Raw genomic sequence first — 6,462 nt, 5'->3', positions numbered from 1 at the left:
CACTCGAACGTCCTATTTTTTTTCTCGATCAAATGTCCTATCAATGCACTCAAATGTCCTCCGCCGATTTTAATATCTCGCCTAAACTGCTCTTAAATTATGTATATTAGAAATTTGCCAAAAACTTTATTATTAATAAAGTCCATTGGAAAATTGCCAAAAACTTTAGGGTAATGAACTTCGTTGGAAACATAACAGGGACAAAATACAATAAGATTCAACATACCAAAGAACATCATTGATTTAAGTTTTATTTCAAACCAAAATTTTGAACCCTGCCTTGGACCAAATTGAAAACTGTACCCAAAATCGAAAATCTAAATACATTGTACATGTATTTTTAAATCAAAAATCTAAATATATGTACATATGTATTTAAAAATCAAAAATCTAAATTGTATACATACTTTTTCAATATTTTAATATCTTCTTTCAGAAAGTAAGTTATTTTCTGTTCTTTGGTTGGGTTATTGCCTCTCCGGTGTTCTGCAGTATGGGGTTTTGTGTACTGGTGTTCTGCAGTGTGGGGATTTGTGTACTGGTGTTTTGTGGTGAAAACCTAGTGAAGAATGTACTCTGACCAAATAATCTTTCTGAAGACTATAAACAGCTTTGTCATGTCAGTTAACTGCTAGTAGTCTGTTGTTATTTATGTCATTTTGTTTATTTTCTTTGGTTACATCTTCTGACATCAGACTCGGACTTCTCTTGAATTGATTTTTAAATGTACGTATTGTTATGCGTTTACTTTTCTACATTGACTAGAGGTATAGGGGGAGGGTTGAGATCTCATAAACATGTTTAACCCCGCCGCATTTTTGCGCCTGTCCCAAGTCAGGAGCCCTGATCTTTGTTAGTCTTGTATTATTTTAATTTTAGTTTCTTGTGTACAATTTGGAAATTAGTATGGCGTTCATTATCACTGAACTAGTATATATATATTTGTTTAGGGGCCAGCTGAAGGACACCTCCGGGTGCGGGAATTTCTCGTTACATTGAAGACCTGTTGGTGACTTTCCGCTGTTGTTTTTTCTATGGTCGGGTTGTTGTCTCTGATACATTCCCCATTTCCATTCTCAATTTTATTTTTATTACTGTTTACCTCTGTTTTGTTGACAATCATTCCAGGAAACGTTAAGGTTCATGTGGACCCTATGGCTAAAATGGCCGTATTTTCACCTCAAAATTTACTATGAGTACAGACAAACCTGCGCATCTGTAAAAAATTTCAGGCCTGGCATGCCCTAGATAAAATAATTTCAAATATGTATTATGTTTTAGAAAAAGAAAAACTTACCAGGATTTTGCCGTGCACTTTTTTTCATTCCTCCAGAAGGTGCCAAAATAAACTAAGTTGGGAAACAGGTTTGAGAACTTCCCCACAGGTAATAATTGAAGTGAGCAGTATTGATTGACATGGACATTAGATGGACAATAGATACATGACAATAATTGGTTATTTAAACTGTGTACCTGAGTGGACCATATCAAGGTAAACTCAACTGTTTGTTAATTTTATCATCTTCTGCAGGGACGAAAAAAAGTGTACAGCAAAATCCAGTTAAGTTATGAATTTTCTAAATCATACAATGCATTTGAATTTTATTTATCTAGGGCATGCTATGCCTTAAAACGTTTCCAGATGCACAGGTTTGCCTGTACTCATAGTAAATTTTGAGGTGAAAATACGGCCATTTTAGCCATAGGGTCCACATGAACCTTAATGTCGCTATTTCTCTCGGATTAACAAAAGTTTATATGCTTTAAATTTGGTATGCGCTGGTTAAGATTGGGATTGTGGAACGGCAGTATTAAATCTGCCCGTTCTGTCAGTGTAATGTGCCACTATTTGTAATTTGGCTTTTGTCTCTTCTGTGTTCTCGCCGTTCAGTCTCGTTAGCATTGCAGCCAAATTCAAGTTTCTGACCCCGACCTCTTTGGATATTTGGTGTAACATATCTTCTCGTTCGTTTTCTTAGCAGGGACAGAAGGAAATGTTGAGGTGTTTCAGGTGCTCCACAGTTGCATGACTCTATGGCGTTGGATTGGCCTACTCGGTTCTTGTAGTAATTGAGTTCTGTACAGCCAGTTCTTAGTTGGGCGAATATACTGAAATGTTTTTGAGTGTTTCGTACTTGGTATTTTTTCATAAAAGTCCCTGTCTCTCTGAGACTCTCAGATATTTCCCATCTTCTCTGCCATTTATTTCCTGCACTTTTATACGCTGCTTGTTTGGCGTCTTGTAGTGTTATGACGTTATTTTCCGGTGGTAATTCTTTTGCTTCCTCTGCCGTTGTTTTTGCAAGGATGTCAGCCTCATCATTACCAGCTATGTTGGCATGTCCTGGTGTCCATGATATAATGACATTTAGTCCTTTTTGCCTAAGATGTTCAATGTTTTCTTTTATTTCTCTTATTACGGAGATGTAGCTGTTTGGGGCCCAGTTCAGCGTAAGTAATCACACGGCGCTTTGACTGTCAGAGAAAATTTAGATTTTGTGTATTGCATTGTAAATATTTTCTGTAATGCAGTATTCTAGGACCATGAGAATCGCTATGAGTTCCGCCAGAAGGATGGATCCTCTTTGTGCCACAGGTCTATGTAATCTTGCAGCAGGTTTAATGTGTTCAGCATAGATTATTGCTCCTGTTCAACATGTACTAGTGTAAACTCATACACTATTGATGTCCTTTTTCACTGGTCATATTTTACACAAAAACAGTTCAAATTATGCTACCTGACCACAGGATCCAGATAAAATCATATATGGAAGAAAAATCGGATATAAACAAAGACAAGTCCCATTTTTAAAGAGCGGGATAACTATAATTACATTTCTTTACAATTTACATGTTTTACAATGATTTTTTTATGAAAATAACCCATAGACGTTTGATATATCAAGTATATAGGGAAAACAAATCTGAGACAAGTGCCTCATACCTGCCAAGTTTTCAAAATGCACATGGGGATTTTGCGTGCAAGATGGCTGCCATACTCATAAAAAAAAACCTTCAATTAAGGTGCCTTTATAAAATACAGTGCAATGTTGTTTTTTTGCTTCTTCATACTTTTATAAGCCTCAATTCATTGTAAAATTAATTGTTAAAATTAATTGTAAAAATTGTGGACATAATTGCTCTTTGAACATTTTAATTTAGGAGCCTCCATGGAGGATTGATTGATTGTTGGCTGCTTTACCCCGCATTAGCACAAAAAGGCTGTATCGCGGCGACCTCCATGGAGGAAATCCCCAGAAAAAAAGTGATAGTTGGCAGATATGGTGCATTATGGTGTTGTTACTTAATCAAATATAATATCTTGAAAAAAAAACAGAATATTTAAACTTGAGTCAAAATGATAATTTGTAATTAAGCAGGAATTTTAGTATGATTTTAAACATACTTGTATCATGTGTACGATTTTCGTTAAGGTGTCATACCACGAATTAAAAGTCCCTATCTGTTCAACCAAATTTTACAATTTTCACAGCTTTCTAAATATTTTACCTTAAGCTTAACTTCATACAAACCAGGTATATCCTGAATCATACATGTATCAGCTTTCTACATGCAAATTTTCAATAGGTGTTTAAAATCATATAAAAAAGAAAAGGTGTTCCGAATAGAGCTACTGTAACGTTTGTGGGTCATCGTAAATTCCCCTTTTTCTATTTTTAGATACTATATATAACTATAGTTGTCCGGTCACTTTTTCGCGGGGATCGTTTATCTCGTGCTTGAACTCAATGTCCAGACTTGGATATTTAAACCTCGTCAGGGCAGTATTTCTTTAGATTGGGGAAAACTTTCGTACTGGTAAGTTGTACTTTAAAATTCAATTTATTTTGTATTTCGATGTTTGACTTAAATATTTATTTCTTTACATTTGATATATTTCGTTTCGGTCTCGTAGTCAAACAGTTCTAAAATGTTAAATTTACGTTTCCGTTCCAGAATAAATAGAGGGAATTGTACACTAGCTGGATATTTTATGATTTCGGGTTTATAAAGAGATGGGTTTCATTTTGATAGCGATATTTAGACAGAGGGTTAATCCGAGGGATATTTTGGAGTAACGGTCGTCAATCTACGGGATTGTTCGTGCCTAATTACTCTGAAATAGTATTTTGTATTATAGTTAGTATTATCGCATGTTTTGGTTTTGGATCTTGAACAGGTCAATTTTATTGAAAAACGTTTTTCAAACATTGCTCTGGTTGGATTGAAAACTAAACGGGAAATGCGATGGTGTTTTTTTACTGGATCGATTTTTGTTCCCTAGTCATAGAATAATGAGATTCATGTTCTAGTCTAACAAAGTCGGTGGGAACCAGTGGGTATAATTATTTTGTCTCGGAAGGTTGACGTCACAACTTGATTGATTGAATTTAGTTAAAAACAAATAGTGTACAGCTCTCAATATTTAAAGTAGACGGACACCTCAAAATTCTAGTATTTTATTTTATTCAATTAGATAGCACTAAGGCCAAACGCTTCTTTGAAATGGTTAACTTGTATGGGTATTTTTCACCGCATCGTTTGTCCAAAAAGGGGAAGTTCGAAAGTGTATTGAAATTCTGAATTGATAATTTCACATGGAGATACCGCGATATTTATGTATTCATATGTTGTCTTTGTCTATTAAATATGAAACTGTTTTATGAATTTTGGTCATTTGTTATATGAGAAAATACATTGCTTGGCAAATCGTCATCACTGGTCATTTTTAGGTTTCTTATTCCTGTCATTATTGAATTTACTGTTTCGTTGTATTGTCAGTATGCTGTCAGAAGTCCTGGAGCGAAAGCACAGGCCGAACCCTCTCTACCAGTAACGTCAATGGCTGAGCTAGCAGGGTATAATGTCATGAGACAGATTATGAATGAAAAATACGTTTACACACGAAATCCCATTTACGTTGCACTACCACTAAAAATAACCCCTGGTTTTCTGGAAATCTTAAATTAGTATACTATGGAGTGCATTAATCCTCAATTTTGAATGCAAACTCATAAACAAGTAAATTTTAGCTCAAAATCATTAATGGTCTTAATCTATTTCTCTTTCACCAAAAGTTTTATTTCTGCCAATTTGTCGGTTAGTTTAAGTAAAAAATGACATCAATTGCACTATATTTTGGCTGAGTAGGCCTACTTTCACATACGTTCTAAATTTGAGGGAGTAATTGGTGGTATGACACCTTAAGTGTTCTCATGTTTCCGGGAAACGCTTTGATGTTCTTATATTTTCCTGAGCAGAGTTGGTTCTAATATTTCCAGGGTATAATTGGTGTGTTTTAATATCGATATACACAAGATAAGATAAACCACATTTTAATTAATAATATCATTCAAGGATTCCCTAAGCATGTTACAACTGAAATGACTAAATATCAATAATTTCCTGGTAAATGGGAAATTGTATACTTGGACTTAATATCTAGAATCACGCCACGCCACGACAATATATACATGTGTGAGGAAATAAATTTTACTTTATTTTTGGTAAAATGGACAATCCATAATTTGAGAATATTTTACATTAAAGCGACTTTGAACTAAAGTTGTAAAGAATTGATTAAATTCATTTGGCAAATATACTTAATAAAGTTAGTTACGTTATAACGGTCACTATAGATAAATGTTGTTTAAAAGTCAATATTACATATCAAGCCTCAAGCTAAGTCAAATACTTTACAAGTTTGTTATGCAACTTTTCTTCGGTCAAATCGAATACACAGATAAATCAATTGATATATGGATTGAACCTTATCCAGCTACGAATTATTGAATAATACATCAAACAAAATATGTGATGTCCATGTATATTAAATAGCGGTCAGTTGGGTGTTTCCAACAACAAAAATGTTAGGAGAAAAGAAGGAAATTTATTAAGAAATTATTATAAGCTATTAGCACAAAGTATTAAACAAATAACTTACATGGGCCTCAGTTTATTGCTAACGAAAGTACTATATAAACCTGTTTCGCCCAACACTAGGCACTTCGGTGTTGCGGCAGATTAGAATATATAAACTTCATTTCTATTATTCACAGGTTAGTTGAACTATTTTTCGTTAAGTTTTAAGCAGTAAACTGAGTACTCGATAAAGATAAATTATTTTTATATTATTATTTATTCAAAAGCAAAGTTAATTCAAATTATTAAATTACTTGGTTTGAATGTTTATGCAAAGTTGTGTCAATATCAGATAAACAATTAATGCAATATTTAATTAAATAAACTAGAACATTATTTCTCTTTCTATTATCAAGTTTAAATGGACAACTTATTTACATAATTTAGGATGTTAACCTCATAAGGTCAACCGCTTATTTATATTCATATTATGGAAACTTCTTCAATTATTCTTTATCTATATTTGTTATATTTGTATATATATTATTATGTATTGTTAATTGTAATACATGACTTCGGTGTTGCACATAAACAAAATAA

The sequence above is a fragment of the Mytilus edulis genome, chromosome 11, assembly GCF_963676685.1.
Source record: "Mytilus edulis chromosome 11, xbMytEdul2.2, whole genome shotgun sequence".
Classification (NCBI taxonomy): Eukaryota; Metazoa; Mollusca; class Bivalvia; order Mytilida; family Mytilidae; genus Mytilus; species Mytilus edulis.
Note: the sequence above shows the minus strand (reverse complement) of the source record.